The sequence below is a fragment of the Scyliorhinus torazame genome, chromosome 16, assembly GCF_047496885.1.
Source record: "Scyliorhinus torazame isolate Kashiwa2021f chromosome 16, sScyTor2.1, whole genome shotgun sequence".
Lineage (NCBI taxonomy): Eukaryota > Metazoa > Chordata > Chondrichthyes > Carcharhiniformes > Scyliorhinidae > Scyliorhinus > Scyliorhinus torazame.
This window is the reverse complement of record NC_092722.1, coordinates 156,943,159-156,968,325: the sequence shown is the minus strand read 5'-3', so window position 1 is coordinate 156,968,325 and position 25,167 is coordinate 156,943,159.

Below are 25,167 nucleotides of genomic sequence, written 5' to 3'. Positions count from 1 at the left end.
TTTTATATTGTGTAAGGAATATTTGTCATTGTTTGCATTATAATCACAGAATCGTAGAATAGTACAGCATAGCTTAAATCCCTGCAACTGTTTTTTCCATTTTTATCTAATTTATTTTTCAAAGTTATTGTTGAGTTTGTTTCCACCACCTTAGCAGTCAATGTCCTTACCATCTGTCGCATGAAAATATTTTTGCTCATGTCACCCCCAGTTCTATACCTTGTCAACAGGGTAGGACCCATACACTTTTACTTGGTCAGCAAAGAAGTTGGCCGGGATTCTCTGTTTGGGAGACTACGGTCTTCCGCCGGAGCTGAATTGCACCTGATTTGCGCTCATGCTATCAGGTCCCCTCCCCCACAATGCAATTCGGCACCCACCCTCCCACAATGTAATTCAGCCACCCCCCTCCCTGGAATTTTCTGGCTTACCCCCCACCCTCACAGTATGGGGGCAACCAATGCCCCGCCCCCACCACCACGTGAAACTAACAGAAAGCACTTAGCTCTCTTTGATGTGGTTCAGCTGCTTTCAATCATAGCTTGATGTTTATAAACATTGCAGTTAGTTTCATAGCTGACTACGTCAAAGTCACTCAAGCGGGAAGGGAGATGAATGAAACAATGCAGGCGGCTGAGTGTGTGTGGAAGCTGTCAATCGCAGCCTATTAAAATCAGTATCACAGAGAAATGAATGGATGGCTTGCAGCTCAAAGATCGGAGGGGTTTAAACCTAGCTGCCTGCTTTTCTCTTTCCAGGAATTGACAGATGCCGTGTCCTGTGCCTGACCCAGCAGGAGTATTGCCCAAGTGAATTTCAAAGCAGTACATTTTTTTTCACTGCATCTGTCTTGACTGCTCTGTAGCTTCCAGACAGGGATCTCTCTTCTGGGGGGTTTCCAGACAGGGGTTTCTCTTCTGGGGGGGGGGCTTCTAGAAAAGGGTCTCTATTATGGGGGTCTCTAGTGGGGTCTCTTTCCTTAGGGGAGCTCTGGAGGGGGTTTATGGGGGGGAGTGTCTGGTGGGCTTGGGGTGGGCTGGCCTTGCATTGTGGGGGTGGCGGGTGGCCCTGCAATGGACTTTAGGGGCAATTCCCTTCAAGAGTTAGCCCCTTGACCCACTGTGAGGTCCACCCTTGTCAAGACCTGCACGAATTTGCGCCCACGTGAAACCCGGCACAAAGGACCGGAGAATCGTGCAGGCCTGGAGAATATGGTGCTGGACTGTTAATAAGATGCTGGCGTGTGGCACGAACCTCCATCTTGACATCAGTGGGAGACCGGAGCATCGCAACGGGCGCTGATCCCGTTTTCTTCCTGATGCTGGATTCTCTGCCGCCTGCTGCCAATAACGGAGTTCCCAATGCGGCAGAGAATCCAGCCCATTACCTGAAAATATCTAATATTTTAACATTTGGGTGGTCAACCTGCACTATATCTGCAATAAATATCTTTTCAATCCAGTTTTAACCTTCAGGATTTTTACAAGGTGTCTGTTGTGATCTAAGGGGCTGTGCATTGACTCATTCAATTATATAATGAGACCCCCAACCCTATGATGGAAATATTGGAGCTATTTGACGTGCAGTTTACTTTCCTCAGACAGTCATACGGGATCAGAGGTGAGGTGGCAAGATGGATGCAGAACAGTCTTGGTCACAGAAGGCAGAGGGTAGCAGTAGAACGGTGTCTTTCTGAATGGAAGGTTGTGACCCAACCCCCACTGTTCCCTGTGGAAGAGAATTCTAAAGACTAATGACCATCTGGTGAGAGGAGAAATTCCTCCTCATCTCTGTCGTAAAAGGGAGATCTCTTATTTTTATACTGCACCCCCAATTCTAGGTTCCCCCACAAGAGGAAACATCCTCTCAGAATGTACCCTGTGAAGCACCCTCTGAATCATATAAGATTCAAAAAGGTCACATATCACTCTTCTAACCTCCAATGAATATAGGCCCAACCTGCTCAATATGCCTCATAAGACAACCTCTTCATCCAAGAAATCAGCCTAGTGAACCTTCTCTGAATTGCTTCCAAAGCAAGTATATTCTTTCGCATGCAAGGAGACCAAAATTGTAGAAGCATTAAGTTCCAATAACTGCTGACCAGTGGGTAACAACATGTAGGGCTGGGATTCTCTGTTCTCCGGCACTGCGAGAGATCGGGCGGAGAATGGAGTGTCCGCCGAAAAACGGGATCAGCACTGGGTGCAGACCCGTCCCCAGAACACACTCCCACGCCTCCATCCGTAGCGGGCTACCCGCCCTGTGCCGGCGGGAAAATACAAATTGCGATATGCAATCATCAGCATGCAATTAATGGGCTGGAAGTCCGGTTCCACCCACCCCAAACCTGCCCCCAACACCCACATGTTCCTCCGACCCCCATTTAGCTGCCTTGGTGGGGTGAGGAGCTGCCAATCCTAGCAAGAAATCACAACAAGAATATTTATAAACACTGTGGTTGGCATCAAAGCAGGGCACTTGAGATAAGTTCAAGGCTGAAGGGAAATAAACTCTCTAGCAGCAGTGTCTGAATCATTAAACTGTCAATCACAGGCTGGTGAAAGGTATTGCTCTCCATAGCATTTCAAAGGAACTCTGGGTATTTGAAGCCTTTTCAACTGTTGTGGGCTTTGAAGGAAGCCTCTGACACTTCAAAGAGCTGCAGTTTCATTGGCATAGGACTGAGGGTGCAGATTTTAGGAAAGGGAAAGGGCTCCTGCATTGATTCTTCACCAAACTGCCTGGACTGCTCATCATCTGTCAGGCAGAACAGTTCAGGGTGAGGAGACCACTTCAGAGTTTAAAAAGTCAGACCAGGATGATGTTGTTGAGCACAGGGCTGCCTGAGATCACCATGCCAAGGGTGATCTTCAGGTTGCCCAGGGCTGGAAGAGGCAGTCCAGACATGCCCCCCCATCCTGGGGGAGGGTCCATGGGTCAACTACACCCACAGCCCGAGCCCACTAAATCCCCAGGACCCTTGGTGCACCCCTCCTGCATCCTGGCAGTGGATGAGGGGCACATTAGCTATGGAATTACCCCTCGGGGTCCACCATGCCAAGCTAGGATGTCACTGCTAGGGTGTAGGTGGCATGGTGCCAGGGGAAATGCACAATTGAAATGCAAGGAATGGGAATTGAAAGGGGGCCTGGCCTGAAGAGGGGTGGCTGAAGTGTGCTGATCAGGAGGGGCTGGGGGAGGGCGGGGTTTGGGTGGGGGGGTTGGGTCACCCTCATGCTTGCTTGGTGTGGGAGGGATGAACCTCTATTCCTGTGATGGAGTGAGGGTGCCCCTCCTTGATGAGGAGGTTTGAGGTACCCTCTGTGTCAGCAGGGGGGTTCAAGACTTGCATTGTGGGGGAGGGGTGCCTGCGGCTAGAGACTGGGATCCGGCCGCCTGTTCAAAATGGTAGCCCGATGCCAGCATTTAGATAGAAACTGATGTGCTCTCTGCCTTGCATAAATTTGCATAGCCAAGGATTGTGACTTGCACGTGGGTGCCACTCTTAGCGCCAGCGGTGACTGCTTCTGATTCTTCGCTGGTGGGAGCACTGTAAGGGTTCTTCTTGTTTATTCCCATCTTTCCCCTTTCTTTTATTTTGTCGTTATCACTTTGATCCATGGGTGATTAATGGACATGTTTCTCGGCTCCCACCCGAAAATGGCTTTGATGGACACAGTCCGCAGCCGCCACGCCGGGTTCGCGGAAAAGAATAGCACATGTGACCCACGCTGTCGGGAACTCGACCCATCGGGGGAGGGTCTCAGGTGACGACCTGAGGCCATCCCGACGGCATGTGGCGTATTCTGTGATTACGCCATTTTGGAGGGTGCGGAGCATCGCAAAAGCGGCACCGACCCCTATTTATGCACCAACTGGGATTCTCCGGCCGATCGCCGAACTTAAATACTCAGCCTGTCAGCTGCTTCCATTACCCTGAGTCACTTTTGAATCCTGAATTCATCTCAGAAGCTCTTTTACCTTCCAGGCTCCGCTCTCAGTCTCGTTCTTTCTCACACTCTTTTATCCTCCCAGCTCCACTCTCAGCCTCACCCATTCTCATGCTCTTTTACCACCCCGGCTTCACTCTCAGTCTTGCTCTTTCTCGCACTCTTTTATCTCCCCTGGCTCTGATCTCAGTCTCGCTCTTTCTCGAGCTCTTTCATTTTGCTGGCTCCACGCTACGTCTCGCTCTTTCTCACGTTCTTTTATCCTCCCGGCTCAGCTCTCAGTCTTGCTCTTCCTCGCGTTCTTTCATCTCCCCAGCTCTGTTCTCAGTCTCTCTCTTTCTTGTGTTCTTTCATCCTCCCGGCTTCACTCTCAGTCTCGCTCTTTCTCGAGCTCTTTCATCTCGCTGGCTCCACGCCTACGTCTCGCTCTTTCTCGCGCTCTTTTATCCTCCCGGCTCCGCTCTCAGTCTCGCTCTTTCTCGCGCTCTTTTATCCTCCCGGCTCCGCTCTCAGTCTCGCTCTTTCTTGTGCTCTTTCATCCTCCCGGCTTCACTCTCAGTCTCACTCTTTCTCACGCTCTTTTATTCTCCTGGCTTCGCTCTCAGTCTCGCTCTTTCTCACGCTCTTATCCTCCCGGCTCCGTTCTCCCTAAATTTGGCTGATTCTGGTATCCTGAGCTTGAGATGCCCATGAGTTGATGGGCTCAGTGTGAATGTCATCAGGTTCCCTTGTGGTATACGCCGAGGCTACAGGGCTTACGGAGTTAGCCTTTGGAAGAGCCTCCATTTCCATTGGTGTGAAGGGCCTGGATTGCAAGCTAGATGCATAGGGCATGGATAGGTTGATGGTGCTGGTTCAGATACCTGCAGTAAGTGATGTCGGTTTTGTACGTACTGAGCACTGTCCCTGGGGACCACACAGCTGTTTGACTATGGGGCATGACCGTGTACCACCATAAATGTTTTTTGGCCATGTGTGCTCGGGATCCTGACCGGTTGACCAGGTCCTAACAGATAAATATGTCAGCTTCCACTCATAATATCTCTTTCTTCTTCGTCACCACTGCATAAGGACACATTGATTTCAACCACTGGTCACAAGAAGGGCTTGGTAATGGGAATCATGGTTCTGGTGTACCTTGACGACATGCGTTGCTCTGACAATGGCAGACCCTGTTTGGGAATATTTTGCAGGCTGCTGAGTGTCGTATAAAAATCTGTGTGGCCTCGGGTACATTTCAGGAGCAGGTGCTTGGCTGAACGCACCGCCTTTTCTGCCAGACCATTGGATAGGTTGATGGTGCTTGTTCTGCCTTTTCTGCCAGATCATTGGATTGTGGGCTCCTCGTGATGTTCTCAAAGTCCCATGCATCTGCAAAGTCCCGGCACTCTCTGGAAATGAACTGACGAACGTTGTCTGTGAATATGCACTGCAGTATGTCATGTGTGGTAAAATGTCTCTTGATCTTGGTTGTAGCCATGTTGCTCTTCAAACAAACCGGAGTATGAAATGACTAGGACCAAGTGCTGCTTACCGCTCCATTCGAAAATATCAGCTGGCATGAACGTGATCTGGGAGTCATGGAGGTGCAGTGGTTCCTTGATTTGATGCGGCTTGAGAGCACTGCATGGCGTACACCTGGATACTTCCTCTCTCCATTTCCACATATATCGAGGGCCTGTAGAGGGAATTCTTTCCCCTGTACCTGGTTGCCTCCAATCCTGGGTGCCCTCGGTGGAGGTATGGGTGTATTACCTCTGCAAAGAAGTAGGGACGATGAATCGCTGACCATGCAGTACCAGCCCATCTTGCACAGTTAGCTCCTCTCGCATAGAGAAAAATGTGCGGAGCTCATCGGGAAACTCCTTTGAAAACCCTGGCCAGCCTTTCATAATGACTTTGTGGGGATGCCTGCATACGAGATCCACCTGTAAGCCATCCTTAAGTTCCTTGATTCGTTGAGATGAACGGTCATGTTATCAATGTGCTCCTCATGATCTGCCTGGTAAAAAGGCCCTGGAAAGAGCATCAGCCAGGTACACATCCTTACCACGGTAAGTAACACTGAGGTAGTAGTGCTGGAGCATCATGTGCTGCAGTCGTGCAGACACAATGTGAGGAGGCCTTTTAAGTGGCTCATGATCGGTTTTAGTACTTGCAGGATGACCATATATTAAATCTTGAAATTTCTGATAAGCCAAAAGAGAAAGGAGCTACTTCTTGATTTGGGCATAACGAGTCTCAGTGTCAGAGACTGCCCTTGATGCGAAAGGTGCTGGTCTGTCATCCTGGATCAAACTGCACCAAGTCCATGCTGGGAGGCATCGGATAATCGGAGTACAGGAGCCCGAACATCAAAATATTGTAGCACTGGAGCTGAGAGTGCCTACTTGAGCTTGTTAAATGCAACAGTATGGTGCTCTTGCCAACAGCATTCAATATATTGGTGGAGGAGCTGACGAAAAGGTCCAGTGACCTCACTGTAGCAAGGATCAAAACTTGTAAAGATAATTTGTCATACCAAGGAAGTTCCGCAGGGCATGCTTGTCCTCAGGAATGGCTATCTGTTGAATAGCTGATATTTGGTCCAGATCTGGCTTTGCACCATTGTAGAGGGGACATTATCTGCCTACTGGAGACATGAATACGGCTTTGAAGATTCTTCATCCAGTGGGAATTGCCAGAACTGCACTTTGCATCCATGATGCTGTAGACCTTGGCATTGGGCGTGTCAGCTATAACCTGTTCTTCGTAGTGTGATGAGGTCTGAGCAGTGCCTTATTCAGGTGGATTGAGTCAAGACAGATTCTGACCCTGCCATCTTTTTTTACTGCAGCCATCATTGCTCAAACCCATTCTGTTGCCTCATCAATGGGCCATGACACCCAGTGTTGTCATGCGGTCCAGCTCCACAATCGCTAGGGGAGCCCAGACCATGGTTGGAGTCAAGTCAGCAAGCCTCATATGATAAATTATAGATAGCTTCTCAATGGTGTTGCAGTTGAATAGATCTTTATATTCCATAATTTCTGGAGCCTGGTATTGCAGAATGTGTACGTCTGGACCAAGGTGGATTAACAACAGTGTGATGCTGTCCTGAAGACCCAAACGTTGCTTCATGTTTTGGTCAACGACATGAAGCTGAAAATTGTCCTGTATGCAGTGGAGAGTGACCACACCTTCTGAGTGGATCGTTTGCCTGCCATGTGCCACAAGGCCCACTTGAATGTTGGGATCTGGAGTCGGATCATAGAATCATAGAATTTACATTACAGAAAGAGGCCATTCAGCCCATCGAATCTGCACTGGCCCTTGGAAAGGGCACCCTACCTAAACCCAAACGTCCATCCTATCCCCACACCTCCACGCCATCCCCGTAACCCCACCTAACCTTTTTTGGACACAAAGGGCGATTTAGCACAGCCAATCCACCTAACCTGCACACCTTTGGATTGTGGGGAGAAACCTGAGCACCCGGAGGAAAGCCACGCACACACAGGGAGAACGTGCAGACTCCGCAGAGACAGTGACCCAAACCGGGAATTGAACCTGGGACCCTGGAGCTGTGAAGCAACTCTGCTAACCACTATGCTACCGTGCTGTTCCTGGATAGGGATTGATTTCCCACAACAATTGCCTGGGCAAGACATAACACTTTGCTCCCGTGTCGATCTTTACTTTTAGTTTTTCCCTGCTGCAGGAACTATTTAAGGTGGTGAAAATCCTTCTCCTTAATGGTGTTGCGCTCTCATAGTAAAGTGTTTATGGAGGCTCAGCGCCTTGGTTACTCTGACTACACTCCAATTCATTTATCCTGTTTGTGCTCCAGAACCTGGAGATGTGACCAACTGCGGTGTGGCTGATAGCTTGCTGCTGCTGTGGCTTGGATCTGGTTCCATTTGCCACACTTGTTACCTGTGAGTTGCATGTCCTGCACCAGGAAAACCTCGATTTCCCGCCTTTGTTGCTTGTTTCTGACTGCTCGTTTATCGTACAGATGCTGATGGCAGATTCTAAAGTTAAATCTTTCTCGCGAAGAAGCTGTGCGCCGACAACATCTCTATGGACCTCATGTACAATGTGATCTCTCACCAACTCGTCAGTTAGTGTGCTAAACCAGCAATGCTTTGCTTGGACTTCCAAAGTCACAGCATACACCTGAATAGACTCGTCAAACTTTTGCTTGGTTGTATTGATGCTTGTCTATTCAGTGTGATGTTCTTTACTGACATGCTTACGTGTTTGAATCTTTTCAGCAATATTTCATGATCCTATTTCTCTTCCTCTGTTTGAAAAACAAAGGACACATATTTCTCAACCGTTTTGGGACCACTAAATTTAGGAGAGTGTACGGCTGCACCTTCTTTGATTCCGCTGGAAAATAACATCCAGGCCCGGGGCCTTCCCAGATTTTGTAGAGCAAATACACCTCATAACGTCCTCCAGCCCAAGTGGGGCCTCTAGCTCCAGCACTTTCCCCTCTTCTACCACCGGGAAATCTAAACCATCCAGGAATTGCTTTCTGTCTGCGTCTCCTCTGGGGCTCAGACCTATACAACCCCTGGTAAAAGGCCTCAAACACCCCGGGCGAGATTCTCCGACCCCGCGCCGGGTGAATCACGGCGACCGGAGAATTGACGGCAATGGCGCTGGCGCGGTCGGCGCAGCGTCGATCGGGGGCCACTCAACGCGCCCCCCCCGGCGATTCTCTGCGCTCGACGAGCTGAGTGCCAGGCGGGTTTGGCCAATTCCCGCCGGCGCCGTTCTCGTGTGGTCCTACCCGGTGGGTCCTCGGCGTTCATGCTGTGGGGGGCCGTCCTTGTGTGGGAGAGGGGGGACCCGGCTCCGGGGTGGCCTGACCCACGATCGGGGCCTACCGATCGGCGGGTAAGCTTTTCCCGGGAGGGGGGGCTATGTTCCTCTGTGCCGGGGCCCTGTAGGGTTCTGCCATGTTGCCCGGAGGCCGGTGTGGAGAAGGCAATCCACACGCATGCATGGACTCACGCCAGCCATGGCGTGCATGCACGGGCCTGCGCTGCCCGTGCTGATGCCCGTATCGGCAGCTGGAGCAGCATGAGGCTCTCCAGTGCCGTGCTGGCACCTTGTGCGGTGCAGGATCGCTGATCTTCGGGGCCAAATGACACCGTTGTAAAACGCTCCGATGTTTACGATGGCGTCAACACTTAGCCCCTGGATCGGAGAATCCCGCCCCCCATTTTCCTTGCCTGGATCAGAAACTACCCCACCCCCTGGGTCGCTTATTTGCACTATCTCCCTCGAAGCTGCCTGACGCCTCAACCGGTGTGCCAATAAACTATCGGCCTCCTCCCCATACTCATAAAACATCCTTGTACCCACCACAACTGCTTTCCTCGTTGAAACCTGTTTGAACTCCATCTGCAGCTTCTTGCTATCCTTCAACAACTCCTCTGGATACTGCCGGTCCACTGCCAGAATGGCCTCTACCAACTGCTGCCTCTCCATCCTTCCCACTTTCTCTCTATGCATCTTAATCGAGAACAGCTACCTCCTAATTACCATATTTAACACCTCCCACAACGTGGAGGCTAAGACCTCCTTGTTCTTATTGAATTCCAAAACAGCCCCCCATGCTACTACGGGCGTCACACTGGCAAAACTACTGATGGGCCGTCGTTTAAGGTCCCGGTTGGACTTGGTCTTCCCAAATTTGGTGGGGAGGGTGGAGGCACAGCAGGCCTCCCAGAAGAAACAACATACTTTACCAAAAGGAGACAGATCTTTCCAAGTAGGTGACCTGGCCTTTGTTAGACACTTTGCCTCAGGCCCACCATGGTTACCAGGTCAGACTGGGCTCAAGTCAGGGCAAGTTTCATATGTAGTGGATTTGGGTAGCAAGACAATAAGGAAGCACTTCAATCGTGTGAGAAGCCGGGGGACCACAACTCTAATCCCGGAACAGTTGGAGCTGGCAGCCAGCACCAGTCTTCCCGCGACAGAGCTGGAACAAAGGGGATCCAAAAGTCCCGAGGAGGCCCCATCATTGGTCCAGGAACAAGCTACAGAAGGGAATAACCCTGCGGGATTGGTGGACTCTCAGGAACACTCTGCTAAGAGTGACAACATTGTTACCTCTCAGTAGGATGATCCAGTTGTGGGATTAAGACGGTCCTTGAGACCCAGGAAATCTCCTGATAGATTAACACGCTGATGGGACTGTTTGGACTCTCTTCCCTTTTTGTTCCCCAGTCTTATATTGTATATAATTAGTGTGGATAGCCTTTTTGTACATATGTTCATTGAGGGATTTAAGGGTGGAGGGATGTGCCTTCACAGCCCACGTGACTGGCTCGGGGCCTATTGTGCTGGAGCTTGCGAACCCTGACCAATGAGGGATCAGCGCACGTCCTGGAGAGGAGGGTCTTAGTCAGAGTGAACCCGGGAGCCAGAGTGTTTACACCTGAGTGAGAGGCTCTGTGCCTGTACATCAGTTAGCCTGCTGTACCTGATTTCCTGGCTCAGGCCAAGATCTTTCATCCTGTCGCTTTTCGTAGACCCAACAAACCTTGAACATTGGCTTGCCTCTCATTTCCGTTATTTCTGACCCCCAGAAAATAGTATCTCACCAGGCTATCCTGGTGACACACCCTGCTGAGCTCAAATCAATTCAGTTATGTCAACCCGAACTGGCAAATAATCATGAATTATCCAAATTAACTTTACCTGAAGCATGCTGATACAGACACCCCATCTGAATATTAACCGACATCCTGATTAGTTTGCTATGAATTTATGTTTAATTCAAAATGTTTATTCAACATGTGTTCCGCCAAGGTACCAACTGTAATAGCAAATTAAAAATAATTTCCATATCATCTCACCACAAGAAGCTCACACCATTCAGGACAAAGCACCCCATTCACAACCCCTCAATATTCACTCCTTCACCACCGACGCACAGTGGCAGCTACAAGGTGAACTGCAGCAAATCACCAAGGCTCCTTCCAAAACCGTGACCTCTACCACCCAGCAGTCCGAGGACAGCAGATGATTGGTAACACCAGCACCTGCAATTTCTACTCCAAGTCTGAGTTTGAACTATATCGCCGTTCATTCACTGTTGCTGATTCAAGGTCCTGGAACTCCCTTCCTAACAACACTGTGTTTGTTCCAATAACACATGGACTGCAGTGGTGCAAGGAGACAGCTCATCACCACCTTTTCAAGGTCAATGATGGGCAATGAATGCTGCCAGTGACGCCCACATCCCATGAATGTATATATATCAAAAGTTCTCTTCAATCAGTAGTGTACTGGACAATTGTCTAATATACAGTTCTATTTTTGAGAGAGGCCTTGTATGTCCTCATACAGATCCATGTTCATACTGACGCAGAACATGGTGAAAAGAAGAGAAGAGAATATCAGTTGAATCAAGAAGTAATGTTAAGGTGACATAAGCTTTGATTTTAAGGCCATATTAAGTTTAGAAAGAAGAGGAGATGGTGGGGGTGGGAAGGGTGGGGGGAGGGGCATGGGGGGGAAGTAAATATTCCAAAGCTTAAGGTCCTGGGAAGAACAGAATTAAAGTTGGATACATTTTTAGAGGTTAAGAACAGAAGAGCAATGACCATAACAGTTTTGATAGGAAAGCTTGTGACAAAAAGAGACATTGTAGACTAAAAGCAAGAGATGACCTGTCAATAACAATGTATACTATTGAGGAGTGAAGGCAGTGATCAAAAAGGTTCTTTGTTGTATGTGAACAGCTTTGGCCAGAAAATGCTTTATAGGGAGTCGAGAGTTATTGAGGAAATAAAACTGATGGAGCAGATGTAAAAATCCTACCTGAGGTGAGAACAGATAGTAAGACCAAGAATGTCAGAAGATAAAAAAAGATGATGTGTCGGTTGGACTTGAGAGACATGAAGAAGCTGTGCCTTCAAAAAATTGAATGAAACAAGGCTTTCATGATTCTATCAAAAAACATGGAGAATGATACATCGTGATACCAGTATTGCACTGAGAGATGAATGGAAGTTTGTGCACAAAGATCTGAAGGAAGTCGATAAATACAGATAGAGCAGAATAAACTGAAAAAGAAAAGTGAGCGAGTAAACTTCTTTCAATATAATTGTTCAAACTGTTTGAAGATTTTTCGTCATCTTAAGATATCTCATTCAATGAAGCCTTCAATTCGTAAAGGTTTTTGAGGTCAAGTGTTTTTATTTGAAGTGGTACGCAGTGTCTCCTCTAAGTTGCACATGGATTTGGTGATGTAGCAATCATGAAGGTATCATGCAGGCTGCTCACAAGCTGTCCCAAAGATACAGGGCGCGATTCTCCACTCCCGCGCCGGTTGGGAGAATCGCCTGGGCCGCCAAAATTTCCCACGACGCCGGTCCGACGCCCTCCCGCGGTTCTCCCAAGCGGCGGGAACGGCCCCGTCGAGTTCCGCGGGCCGCAGGCCGGAGAATCGCCCGAGACACCCAAAACGGCGATTCTCCGGCACCCCTGCTATTCTCAGGCCCGGATGGGCCGAAGTCCCGACGGCGGGACCCCAGTTCACGCCGTCGCTGTTCACACCTGCTTTTCAAAGTCGTCAGCCAGTCGTGCTGGCTGACGCTGAGCAGGGAGGAGGTGAACGGACTGTTCCGCAGCTCCTGGAGACCGGGTCGGCTTACCCGAGAAGGCTGCGGCCAAAGGGGGGGGGGGGAGAGTGTGCAGGTGGGAGGGGGGGGGGGGTGAGAGTGTGCAGGTGAGAGGTGGGGGGTGTGGGAGAGTGTGCAGGTGGGGGGGGGGGGGGGGAGAGTGTGCAGGTGGGGGGGGGGGTGGGAGAGTGTGCAGGTGGGAGGCGGGTGGGAGAGTGTGCAGGTGGGAGGCGGGTGGGAGAGTGTGCAGGTGGGAGGGGGATGAGGGAGAGCATGCAGGTGGGAGGGGGGTGAGGGAGAATGTGCAGGTGGGAGGGGGGTGAGGGAGAATGTGCAGGTGGGAGGGGGGTGAGGGAGAGTGTGCAGGTGGGAGGGGGATGAGGGAGAGCATGCAGGTGGGAGGGGTGTGAGGGAGAATGTGCAGGTGGGAGGGGGGATGAGGGAGAGTGTGCAGGTGGGAGGGGGGTGAGGGAGAATGTGCAGGTGGGAGGGGGGTGAGGGAGAGTGCAGGTGGGAGGGGGGATGAGGGAGAGTGTGCAGGTGGGAGGGGGATGAGGGAGAGCATGCAGGTGGGAGGGGTGTGAGGGAGAATGTGCAGGTGGGAGGGGGGATGAGGGAGAGTGTGCAGGTGGGAGGGGGGTGAGGGAGAGTGCAGGTGGGAGGGGGATGAGGGAGAGTTTGCAGGTGGGAGGGGGGTGAGGGAGAGTGTGCAGGTGGGAGGGGGGATGAGGGAGAGTGTGCAGGTGGGAGGGGGGTGAGGGAGAGTGTGGATAGTATCGTCCATCCGCGGATGCCACATGTCAGTCGCCCTGATATGGCAGGACGGTGACGAGGACACGGCCGCAGGTTGCGTGTGGCTGATGGGCACAGGCGAGTGGCACACTGGTGAGCAGTACGGTGTGAACTGACCGTTGGGCGCAGACAGTGACCAGGTGTTAGGCTGGCTGCGTGTCTGCAGCGCGACCAGGCCACCGTGACACACAGGGATCCCAGGCAACCCGGCTGGCGAGGTGTGGAAGGACCTCCGTGTAACATGTCGTTTCTCTGCTCCCCACCACCCTCCTGCAGGTCACCATGTATGCCAACCAGACAGCGATGTTTACTGCCGTGGTTGGAGCCGCAGCTCTGGAGTTTGCCATCCAACAGCGTAGAGTCAGACGGCCCACAGTGGTTGCAGATGCAGCGGTTGCCGGTGCAGCAGAGGGGATGGCCGCGGAGTGGCCCGTCGTCGACGCGCAGGCCGCAGGCGCTCAGGACCCGAATGTACAGGGGGATGCCGAGGGGACCATTGACCGCCAGACGGCGAGGAATGCAGAGGAAGTGTTTGGGGGGGGAGCAGGAGGAGGAGGAGGAGCAGGTGGAGCAGGAGGATCCACTGATGGTGGTGCCAGGACGCCACAGGCGTCCAGCAAGGCCGAGGGTGTACCGTGACAGAATGTAGTTCGAGGCCCTAACGGACATCACATGCAGGAGGAGACTATGGTTCAGCAGCGAGATGGTTGCACAAATATGCCACCTCGTGACGCACCTCGCACCACGTGGAATGGAAGGAGGACACGCGATACCAGTCTCCGCCAAGGTGACGGTGGCCCTAAACTTTTACGCTACCAGTTCCTTCCAGGCGCCGAGCGGGGACCTATCCGGGATCTCACAGGCATCGGTCCACAGGTGCATCAGGGCCGTGACAGACGCCTTGTACGCCATCGCGGACAGGTACATTAAATTCCCCGAGGACCGAACACAGCAGGAAGCACGGGCACGTGGATTCGCCAAGGTGGCCGGGATACCGATGGTCCAGGGTGTCATCGATGGTGTGCACATCCCCATGCGCCCACCTGCAGACAACAGGGACGTGTTCATGAACAGAAAGGGCGCATACTCCATGAACATTCAGGTGGTGTGCGACCCCCACATGACGATCATGCACGTGTGTGCAAAGTACCCCGGCAGTGTGCATGACGCCTACATTCTGGCACAGTCGTTCATCCCCGCAATGTACGATGGATCCCCCCCCCCCCCCCCCCACCCCCGGCTGGGGGCTGGTTGCTGGGCGACAAGGGCTATCCGTTGAGGTCATGGCTGCTGACGCCAATACGGAGGCCTCACACCAACGCGGAGAGCCTATACAACGAGGCACATGCAGCAACCAGGGGTGTGGTGGAGCGGTGCTTCGGGCTGCTGAAGATGCACTTCAGATGCCTGGACCGATCAGGAGGGGCCCTGCAGTACCGGCCCGACAGGGTCCGTCGCATGGTTGTGGTCTGCTGTACGCTGCACAACATTGCCATGCAGAGGGGAGATGACCTGGTGGAGGAGTCGGAGGGAGGACCCGACGGCACCGGAGCCAACACAAACGAGGGGGATGAGGAAGAGGAGGATGCGGAGGATGAGGATGATGGCACACATCAGGGTGGGGGGAGGGGCAGTACGCAGGCACTGCCCGGCTGCACGTTACACCAGGAGGCTGTGCGACGGCACCGCCGCGGACAGCGGGCACGCGACGCGTTGGTGGCCGCACGGTTCACGCACTGTGGGGGTGGGATCCGCTGAACACTGCCACTTGCACCGTCACTCCTGTACACGGGCACCACACAGCACCCCCCCCTCCCCCCCGCACCCCCGCACCGCGTTCAAGGCAACAATTCCACATCACCTTACCACTGCGGCACTACGGGATTGCACAACATTGATGATTGTTAAGCGGGTGTGAACAGTGCCATGTTGGATGATGACAGCCCACTCTGCGATGAGCTGTGTGCTCAGATTCACCAGCCGAGGTCTGACTCATGGCTATAGCTGAACCATGCACTCCGGTGGTCACAGCCTTCGTGACGGATATTTCACCACATGCCCGTGGGGGGTGGCTGGCGTCGGTGTACCGAGGACAACGGTGTTCGATTATGGGAGGCAGGGGGGGAAAGGGTCAGCACATCTGGAACAGACCTTGAACGACTCGTATACCACTACGCCAATCGGGCACCCTCACGAGTCCCCTGGCACCGGACATAGCACACAGTCTTACAAGTCAAATTTAACAGTGAGTTTATTCCTGTGGTTAACATAGGTGCCCTACCCACTACAACTAGACTGTGCCCTGCACCTGTGCCAACTTCTTACGTGTCTAACATCTTTGCCTTACGGGCCCTACCACTACGTCTAGGTGTGTTCCCAGATGGTACAGCAGGAGTGGAGGCGGACTGCTGTGAATCACGCCCTTCGACATGGCTCCCCGTCGGCACACGTTTCCTGGGGCGGCCCGGCTTCAATGGGCCTGGCTGCTCGGCGAGCGTGCTGGATGGCGTGGTGCCACCCTGACCTGCCCGCTCCCCACCAGATGCGCCAGGGATGGAACGGGGGGAGGCCGAGTGTACCGGGAAGTCCCTTGGTGGAGCTACCGGGACGGGCCCCAGAACCTCCTCCTCCCTCGGGGAGCCTGGTGGCCCCCGGGCCTCACTGTGGGACGGAGATGCGATCGGAGACATGCCCCGTCGCACCACCGACACCTGGCGCTGCCAGTCCTGGAGGCCTGCAGCGGTATCGACCACGGTCCGAATGTTCGCCGAGACGGGGCCCAGGGTGTGCCACATTCCTGCCAAGGTCTGTGCGCTCTCAACCTGTGAGTGTGCGACGCCATCCATCACGTGTGCCAGGCAGTCTATGCTCTCCGCGACCGACTGCTGGGACTGTGCCATCGCTTGCTGGGACCGGGCCATGGCATGGTGAGACTCGGCCAGGGCCCCGACAGCGGCGGCAATGTCCTGTTGGCTCTGTGAGATGGCTGCCTGTGAGAGGGCAGCCCTCTCCTGGGCCACGGATGACGCGTGCACGGTAAGCCCAACGCCTTGCAGAACCTGACCCATGGCCAAAACCCTTTCACCCATTGCCTCCACCGCGGACGCCACCCGTGCGGTGTCGGCCTGGGTGGCTGCGATGAGCGGCACCACTCCCTGCTCCTGGACGCGGATAGACTCCTCCAACTGCGTGTGCGGGTCCTGGAAGATGGCCCTCATCCCGTTATTCAGTCCCTGGGTGTCCACATGTATCGGTTGTCCGGGTGGGTCAATTACATCCAGGAACCCGGGACCGTCTGGGTGGCAGCTGGTTGCTGGGCCTGGGCTGCCCTCCGACCGTCCAGCCCCTTGGCTGCTCCAAACTCCATCTGCTGTACCGGCTCGGCTGTGGGGTGCGCACCAGACCGTGACCCGGGAGCCTCATCACTTATATGCCCAACCGAGGTGGGTGTCTCTGTGATGGTGAATGGTGTGGGAGACAGCAGTGCCGCAAGCTCGAGGTCATCATCCGTCAGGAAGTCTGGTGTGGACTGGTCCCACTCATGGCCCGGCGCAAGCTCCATGCGGGCCATGTCGTCTTGACCTCCAGGTGGATCCAGCGGGTGTGTGGCCGTGATGTGCGATTCGACATGACTGTCCACCCTGTGCCCCTCACTAATGTCTGTCTCGGTGATCTGAGCGTCCCGGTCCTGCGTCCCAGACTGATGGGTCTGCCCTCCTGTTCGACCGACTGCCAACCTCTGGCGTGCGTCCCTGGGTGCAGTTGCGGTTGGCGATGCTGCGCTGTTTCCTGGGCGAGGCGTCCCTGAAGGTTCGGCGGGTGGCCCTGGGGAACATAAAGATTCGGGGTTCGTTAGACACGGTGGGTCGGATGTATGGTGGTGGGTGCACAGTGTGAGGGGGGAGGGGATCGGGGGTGCAATGGCTAGAGTGTGAGAGGGGATGGGATCGAGGGTGCAGTGGCCAGAGTGTGAGGGGGGCGATGACGGGTTGGGGGTGGGGAGGACATGCAGGGTTCTCTCACACCTGGCATGGCGCGATCTCCCGGGTGGCGGATCCCCCAGCGAGGTCCAGGGCCCTCTGCTCGTGAATGGTTAGGGGGTGCAGGACAGGAGAACCCCCTCCAGTTCTCATGCGCTCACGCTGGTTGTGCGCTGTCTTGTCCTGGGGGGGGTTGGATAAAGCATCACTATTAGGCGGGTATCATCAGGGCATGCAGATATAGACGACATTGTTGCTGGTTCAGGAGACAGCACGCCATGGCTTCGCTCCAGGGGGGGTCCCGGGGCTCATGTGGGTCGAGTAGATAGTTGGGCACCGTGACCCCCCAACCCCCCACCACCACCGCCCCTGATGCCCCCCCACCACCACCCCTGATGCCCCAATCCCCCAACACTCCCAACCCCCCCTGAGCCCCCCCACCACTGCCCCTGATGCCCCAATCCCCCCCAACACTCCCAACCCCCCCTGACCGCCCCCCACCACCACCCCTGAAGCCCCAATCTCCCCCAACACTCACAACCCCCCCTGAACCCCCCCACCCCACCCTCATGGCACTTACCCTGGCAGCCCGGGTGAGGTCGTGCAGCTCCTTGCGGCACTGCTCCCCCGTCCGGGGGGGGTCTGCCCCACATCACTGACTGCGGTGCCAACCTCCCGCCAGCCGCGCCTCACCATGCTGGATGGCTGGCGATGCCCACGTCTTGGGCAGAGGGTGTCCCGTCTCTGTTCCACCTCATCCACCAGGGTGTCCAGGTCCGTGTCCCGGAACCTCGGTGCGGCTCTTCGGGGCTCAGCCATCTCCTCTGTTCTCCTCCGGGTCCTTTGTGCGCGGATCGCGCCATTTATAACGCAGCGCCGCGTCATTCGGGCGTCGCGCGGTGACGACGCGGCCTTCGCGGCACGCCCCCCCCCCCGAGGTTCTCGCGGCCCTGATCCTAGCCCATTTTCGGGCCCTGAATCGGTCGGGATCGGGGCCGTTCCGCGCCGTCGTGAACCTCGACGGCGTTCACGACGGCGTGGGCACTTCGGCGCGGGAGCGGAGAATCGCGCCCGCAGTATGTGTGCAATGGCACAAAAAAAATGAAGATACTAAGCATTGTAACAAACAAGCTGCACAGAGCAAAGAAAGTTCAGTTGTTGGTAGTTGTAAACTGCAGAATTTGGCTCGAACACACCCAGCTTTGTGGCACTAGGAGTGCTGTTTTGTCTCCAAGTGCTCACACACTTCTGTTGGGATATGCATCGTTTTGACACCAGTGGTGTCCTTTAGGAGCTCAATGCTACAGCTAACGTGTCTCTTAACCTCATGTGGCTGAAATACTTTCAGATTATTTAAAGGGATTGCCAGTCATCTTCAGGTGTTGCTGATTAATATCTACTAGCTCTTGCTATGATTGTGGAAGTGTTTGGTGGTTCATCGAATCACAAACTCCCTGCTGTGCAGAAAGAGGCCATTCGGCCCATTGAGTCCAGTACCAGGGTTGGAGGGCCGAAGGACCTGTTCCTGTGCTGTATTGTTCTTTGTATTGTTCTTTGAGTCTGCATTGACCCTTTGAAAGACCACCCTACCTAGGCCCAATGCCCCGCCCTGTAGCCCCAGCCCAAGGGGTAATTTAGCATGGCCGATCCACCTAACCTTCACACCTTTGGATTGTGGGAGCACCCAGAGGAAACTCATGCAGACACTGGGGGAAAGTGCAAATTCCACATAGACAGTCACCTCAGGTTGGAATCGAACCCGAATCCCTGGAGCTGTGAGGCAGCAGTGCTCACCACTGCGCTACCAGGCCGCCAAAGTAGTTTAAATTTATTAAGATCCACAAAGAATGGTGTGGCACATGCTTACGGCTTTTTTCCTGGCTTCAAGGATTCTGCACAAACTAGGTGCTCCCAGACACGTATGTAGTGGTTTCTGTTCCCCAACAGCATGACAGGTAGATTGAGCAGAGGCAACACAGAGCAGGACAAGCTGCTGGAAGAGGGAACAGGAGGAAGCAGAGAAAGAAACTCAGCAGGAAACCTATCCCTCCAAAAGTGCAGATGGAACAATTCTCCACCATGAACCAGAACAAGGAACATTGTACCAGAGATCTTTCCTTCACTACGGAGGTCCTCACTGCAATCTGCCAGATGTTGCAGCCAAAGCTGCAGCCACAGAACAGGGTAGGATGGCATTGCAGAGGGCTGTGAAGGTACTGGGAGTCATGAACTTTCATGTGCCTGCCTTCTTCTAGGCTGGTGCAGAAGGTATTTACATCTCCCAGTTTGTGTAACAGAGGCCTCATAGGCTCTGTGGTCTAAGAGAGCTCAAAATATCCTTCACCCGTTCAAACTTAACTGGTGTCTACCTTTCTAAACTTACAAGATATGGCTTCCTGCTGAGTTCCCTCCCTCGAGGTCGGCCCAGGCAGATGTGGAGGTGGCCTGCTGCGGATCCCATCCTGTGATCTTGGTCCCCTTTGGTGTCCGTCTTCTGGAATGATCAATCCTGGATGGGCCACCCTGTTCTGCCCACTGCCCTTCGGATGTGCCAGGACAGGTGTGTGTGTGTGTGTGTGTGTGTGGAGGAGGGCGGATTCAGAGACACTGCGGTGTTCCAACATCTCCTGTGTGGGAGTCACCGGCATGGGCCTCATCACCTCCTCCTCTCTCAGGGGACGCAATGGCTCCCGAGCTCCGGGGGCTCCGCCGTCACCTGGCGCTGCCAGTCATGGAGGCCCGCTCTCCTCCCGCAATGCCCGAGGCCATGGAGCACAAGGACTGTGCAACTTCCCTCTAGGACTGTGCCACGTCACTCAGTGACTGTGTCAGGTCCCTCTGTGGCTGGCTCAGGTCAGCCAGTTCTAGGCCAGTGCTCTTGATGCCTGTAGCTATGGCCTGTTGTAACTGTGCAATGCTCTGGAGCAATGTTCATGTGGCCCTGGTACATGGCTACCTGTGACATGGCTGCCCTATGCTGTGCCTCAGCTACTGCCCACACACTGTGCCCAAGGCCTTGGACATCCTGACCCATGGCCGTGACCCTTGCACCAAAGGCTTCCATCGTGGGCACCACCCATGTAATGTTGGCCTGGGTAACACGCATTGTCGGCAGCGCCTCCTGCTCCTGCAGATGGTTGGACTCCTCCAACTGCACCTGAAGGAACTGGATGGTTGCTGACACCCCCTCCTGTAGTCCCCGGTGATGGGACTGCCCTTTCCAGAAGCACGAGACCCATCTGAACTGCAGCTAGCCCCTGATGTTGACTGCCTTCCACTGTCCGCCCCATCGGGGGTTCCTACCTCCACCTGATGTACCGCAGCACGTGTGTCGTGTGCACCAGAGAGTGTTCCAGGGACCTCTTCACTAAAATGACTCACCGAGGTGAGAGTTGGTGACAGCAGTGATGTGGGGAGTGGGGCCCTTATATGCAGATGCAACTTGTCAGGCTCTCAAGTGCTATTCCCGACCCCAGCGAATCACATGCCGATGTGCATCGGAATTGCACTAGTTCCACGTGGCACGAGTGTTAGCTTATTAGATTGTCCTGAATGGCTCCGGCAATCGTTCCTCCTCATCAGGGACACCACCCATTCTGTCCCGGCACTTAGTCTCTCAAATGGCGAATCCATCCCCATAATGTTTACCTTTTTTATAAAATGCGGAGGCACAGAGTCACGGGACCGCTAATTAATTTTAACAACGAGAAACAAACATTTATTAAACCTGAAAAATTGGATTATTATACAATGCTGCTTTGCTCCCGTCCTTATCTAAACATATACACACAGATTTTAAGATTAACATGGATTACAATGGACATCTTAAAATACAAGGGCCTCAGTAATGCAAAGTCCATTAAAGCACACACATTGGCTGTCATCAAATTCACACATTCTGCACTGAACCCAAGTGAATGCCTGTGGATTTCTCTTCAGAATCCCCCAGATGATTGTCTTGTCAGAGTTTTCAAACACCACTCCCAAAAACGTGCTTCAAAATCTTCTTTCCCAATAATGCTTTCCATGAGCGGTTTGCATTCTGACATTCAGTCCAGGTTTTCAAAATGACTCTTTTAAACAAAGCTTCCACTCCACTTTTAACAGGAAATAAAGTATCCAGATTTTACACCACCCCTTTAGGATTTCTTTGTCTTTACTGCTGTATAAACTGTTCACAATTGCTTTCATTCTCAATTGTCTGACTAATTAAAATCATATCAAACTTTTGATTTACCTCTGAAGTCTGCTTTCCCACTTTAAATCTGGTTACTGCAATTGTCTCTAAACTCATAACACTTTGTTTACTCTTCCTTGAATTCTTCTGAACAATACCTTGGTCCTCTTGACTTCAGTCATTTTAAGACATTCTCCCTGTACAACCCCCTGGTTATGTGAACTTTAGGTCTTTGGGAAGTCTGTCACTTTGCAGTTCCCATCCTGTCCAGTCTTTCTTCTGGTAGAGCTGAGAGATGTTCATTCCCCAGTCTTCTGTCTTTAACTGTAATATATCCAGCTAAAACTAAAACTTAAAAGCTTTTCTACCTTACAAGGCCCCATTTGCTCAGCAACCACTTTTAGTTTATTTACTCTTCATGCCGTAGCTCTCTCTAAGCACAATAGAAAAACTGTTGGGACTGAATCAACCCCCACACATACAAACACCTTTGTCCAGCATGAATATAACTATAGGTTTTACCCAACGAGGCACAGAAACATTAAATTAAACCCACTTAAAACTATATCTTATTTCTTATATTACATATATGAATTCCTTAAAATTACCTTTGTTTTCTAACACCAAGAGGTTCACAGTGGGGACAGGATAGTGAGAAAGGCTTTCAGGCATGAAATGTTTGGAGGTTTCGCCCAATACAAGTCATCAAGAAGCCCAAAAGTGAGAACCAGATTAGAATCTGCCTTGTAATATGCTCACCAAACCAAGCTATACAACAAGAAAGACACTTGATACCGACAATTGATGATATCATGAAGTGAATGGTGCTAAACACTTTGTTAAACTTGACCTCAGTGCAGGTTACCATCGCATTGAGCTTGCAAAAGAATCAAGGTATCTTACAGCATTCTCCACTCACATCGGAATTTTTCTATACAAGACGCTCAACTTTGGAATCAATTCAGCAACTGAGGTATTTGAACATGTGATTCAGTCGGCACTTCAAGTACTTGAAGGCATGCTGAATATCAGTGATAACATTCTCATCTATGGTTACACTGAAAGTGAACTTGAGACATGCCTTCATGTATGCCTACAAGGTCTTTGAGAATGTAACAAAGACAAATGCTTGTTCAATGAAAGCAGAATCGAGTTCCCAATTGTGAAAATAGTTATGTCAACTTCAACAAAAGCAGCCATCCCAAAGTTTGAGCAGATTTTCATTTTGTCTGGAGTCCCCAAATGGTGAGAAGTGACAATAAGCCTCATTCAACCGTGATGAGTTCAGTAAATTTGCTAATGACCTAGGTTTCACTCATCAAAGAACCACACCCCGTTGGTCAAGAGCTAATGGAGAAGTCGAGAGATTTATGAGTTCCTTGAACAAAGTGGTGTGCACAGTTATAGCTGAGGGCAAGTTGTGGAAGCATGAATTACATTGCTTTCTTTGCAATTACAGAGCGACTTCCCACTCGACCACTGAAAAACCTCAAACTACATTCATCTTTGCACATCCTATGCACAGATGTCTTCCTGAGTTGCCCTGCGAAGCTAATGATCAACATGAACGCGAACGTGATCGAGAACAGAAAGATCAAATTGAAGTAAATAAGAGCAATGCCGCTAAAGCCAGGCGATAAAGTACTTGCGAAACATGATGGCCATGTTGGAAAACAAACATATGGCATCCAACCATTTGTTGTGACCAACAGAAAATGATCAATGAGCACTGCTAAGCGGGATTTTTATATCGCTGTATGAAATGTATCATTCCAGAAAGCAGTGAAAATGCCTTTGAATCCAATTTTGACATCGACATTCAGATGAAGAACATGAATGAAATGAAACTACACCTGATGTTAGATGATATTCTACTCGTGAGAGAAAACATCCATCAGATTTAAGTGAGTATGTTAAAAAGTGATTTATTTTCAGCTGATGAACAAATTTTTCATGTAATTGCATATGGCTGAGTGTATTGTTAAATTAGTAGCAAAGTTAGAATATGTAATATGTAGAATGTTTAAGCTTATTGTTCGCACTTGTGAAACAAACTATTGAAAGATGCAATGAGGGCGATTCTCCAGCTGCATTGCTCCTGGCACAAATCCTGCTATGTCGGGAGGATTCAGGGAGGGGCTTGAAAAGGGATTTACGCCAGGCACCAAAAAGCTCTTGATGCTCCTGGGCCTTCCAGCAGACGTAATCTGGTTCACGCCTACGCTGGGCATGAACCAGAATAGCACATTAAAGCTCTGATTTAAACGTGCAGGATAGGCTTTAAGCCAAATTTTCAAATGGCTCCAGCAATTCTCCAACCTGCCAGCGCAATGTGAAGCTGGCACGAATCACTGCTGGTCTCCTCAAACATGATGACCCTGCCGCAGGGGCTCAGAGCCATTTTGGTCGGGGACAAGGCAGATCAGTGTCCTGGCACTGCTGCCCGTTGACATTGACAGAGTACCAGGGAGCAGTGTCAAGGGGTGGGGCCTGATGTGTGGGTTCTGAGGAAGAACCATTGGGAGGGGCCCGATGGACCCAATTCCAGCGATCCTAGGCAGGGGCGGAGGGGGCTAATGTTGCTGGCAAGGATGGGAGGGGGGGGGTGTCAGGCCACCCTGATGCCTGCTTGGTGTGGAGTGGAGGGGGAGGAGCAGCCTGAAAATTTACTGATGGGGGATGTTGTCCCCCTGTGATCATCAAAGATCACACTGAGAAATCTTTGTGTAAATTGAACCCAATGGGCGGGATTCTCCATTTTGCCGACGCCCGGGGGTTTCCCGACGGCATGGGGCTGCCCCACAATGAGAAACCCTATTGACCAGCCGACGTAACGGAGAATCCCGCCGGTGGGTCGGGGCAGAAATGTGGCGCGGCGGGAGGAGAATCCAGCCCAATGTCTCTCATTTACTAAGAAAGGGAGGGATAAAGTGTACTGAAATTTGAGTTGTACATTTTGTGTACTTGAGGCTACCACACACACATGTATTAGCAGAGGGAGACTGCCAGGAAGAAATAATAAAGCAAAAAAAAACCATGTTTAACAGCTCATGCATTTTTAATTTTGAATGTCTCTAACCTGTTTCTGGCCCAAGAACTGCACATGAACTTACTTGGTTGGCCATTTTATATATACACCTATCACCCCCTCATCCTCACTGTGGAAGCTGGGCAATGAGCAAGAAAGGATCAAAGTATGGTGAGACTCCTCATGTGCTGAGCCACTTTGGTTACAGTGGAGGCCTGTTTAGGAACCGTAGAAATATTCAGCAAACAGGCTGTGGCAAACATATCCTCAATGGCAGAACATGTGGAGGAAGATCCGCCATCTGGAAAATCTCAATAAATGTTCTGAGGCCGCAGCAGAACAAAACCCCCAATCATCTTGGTTTCATTTTTATAATTTTAACTTTAGAGTACCTAATTCTTTTTTTTTCCAATTAAGGGGGAATTTAGCATGGCCAATTCACCAATACTGCACATTGTTTTGGGTTGTGGGGGTGAGACCCACGCAGACACGGGGAGAATGTGCAAACTCCACACGGACATTGACCCGGGGCCGGGATTGAACCTGGGTCCTCAGCGCCCGTGAGGCAGCATTGCTAACCACTGCGCCACCATGCTGCCCTTCATCT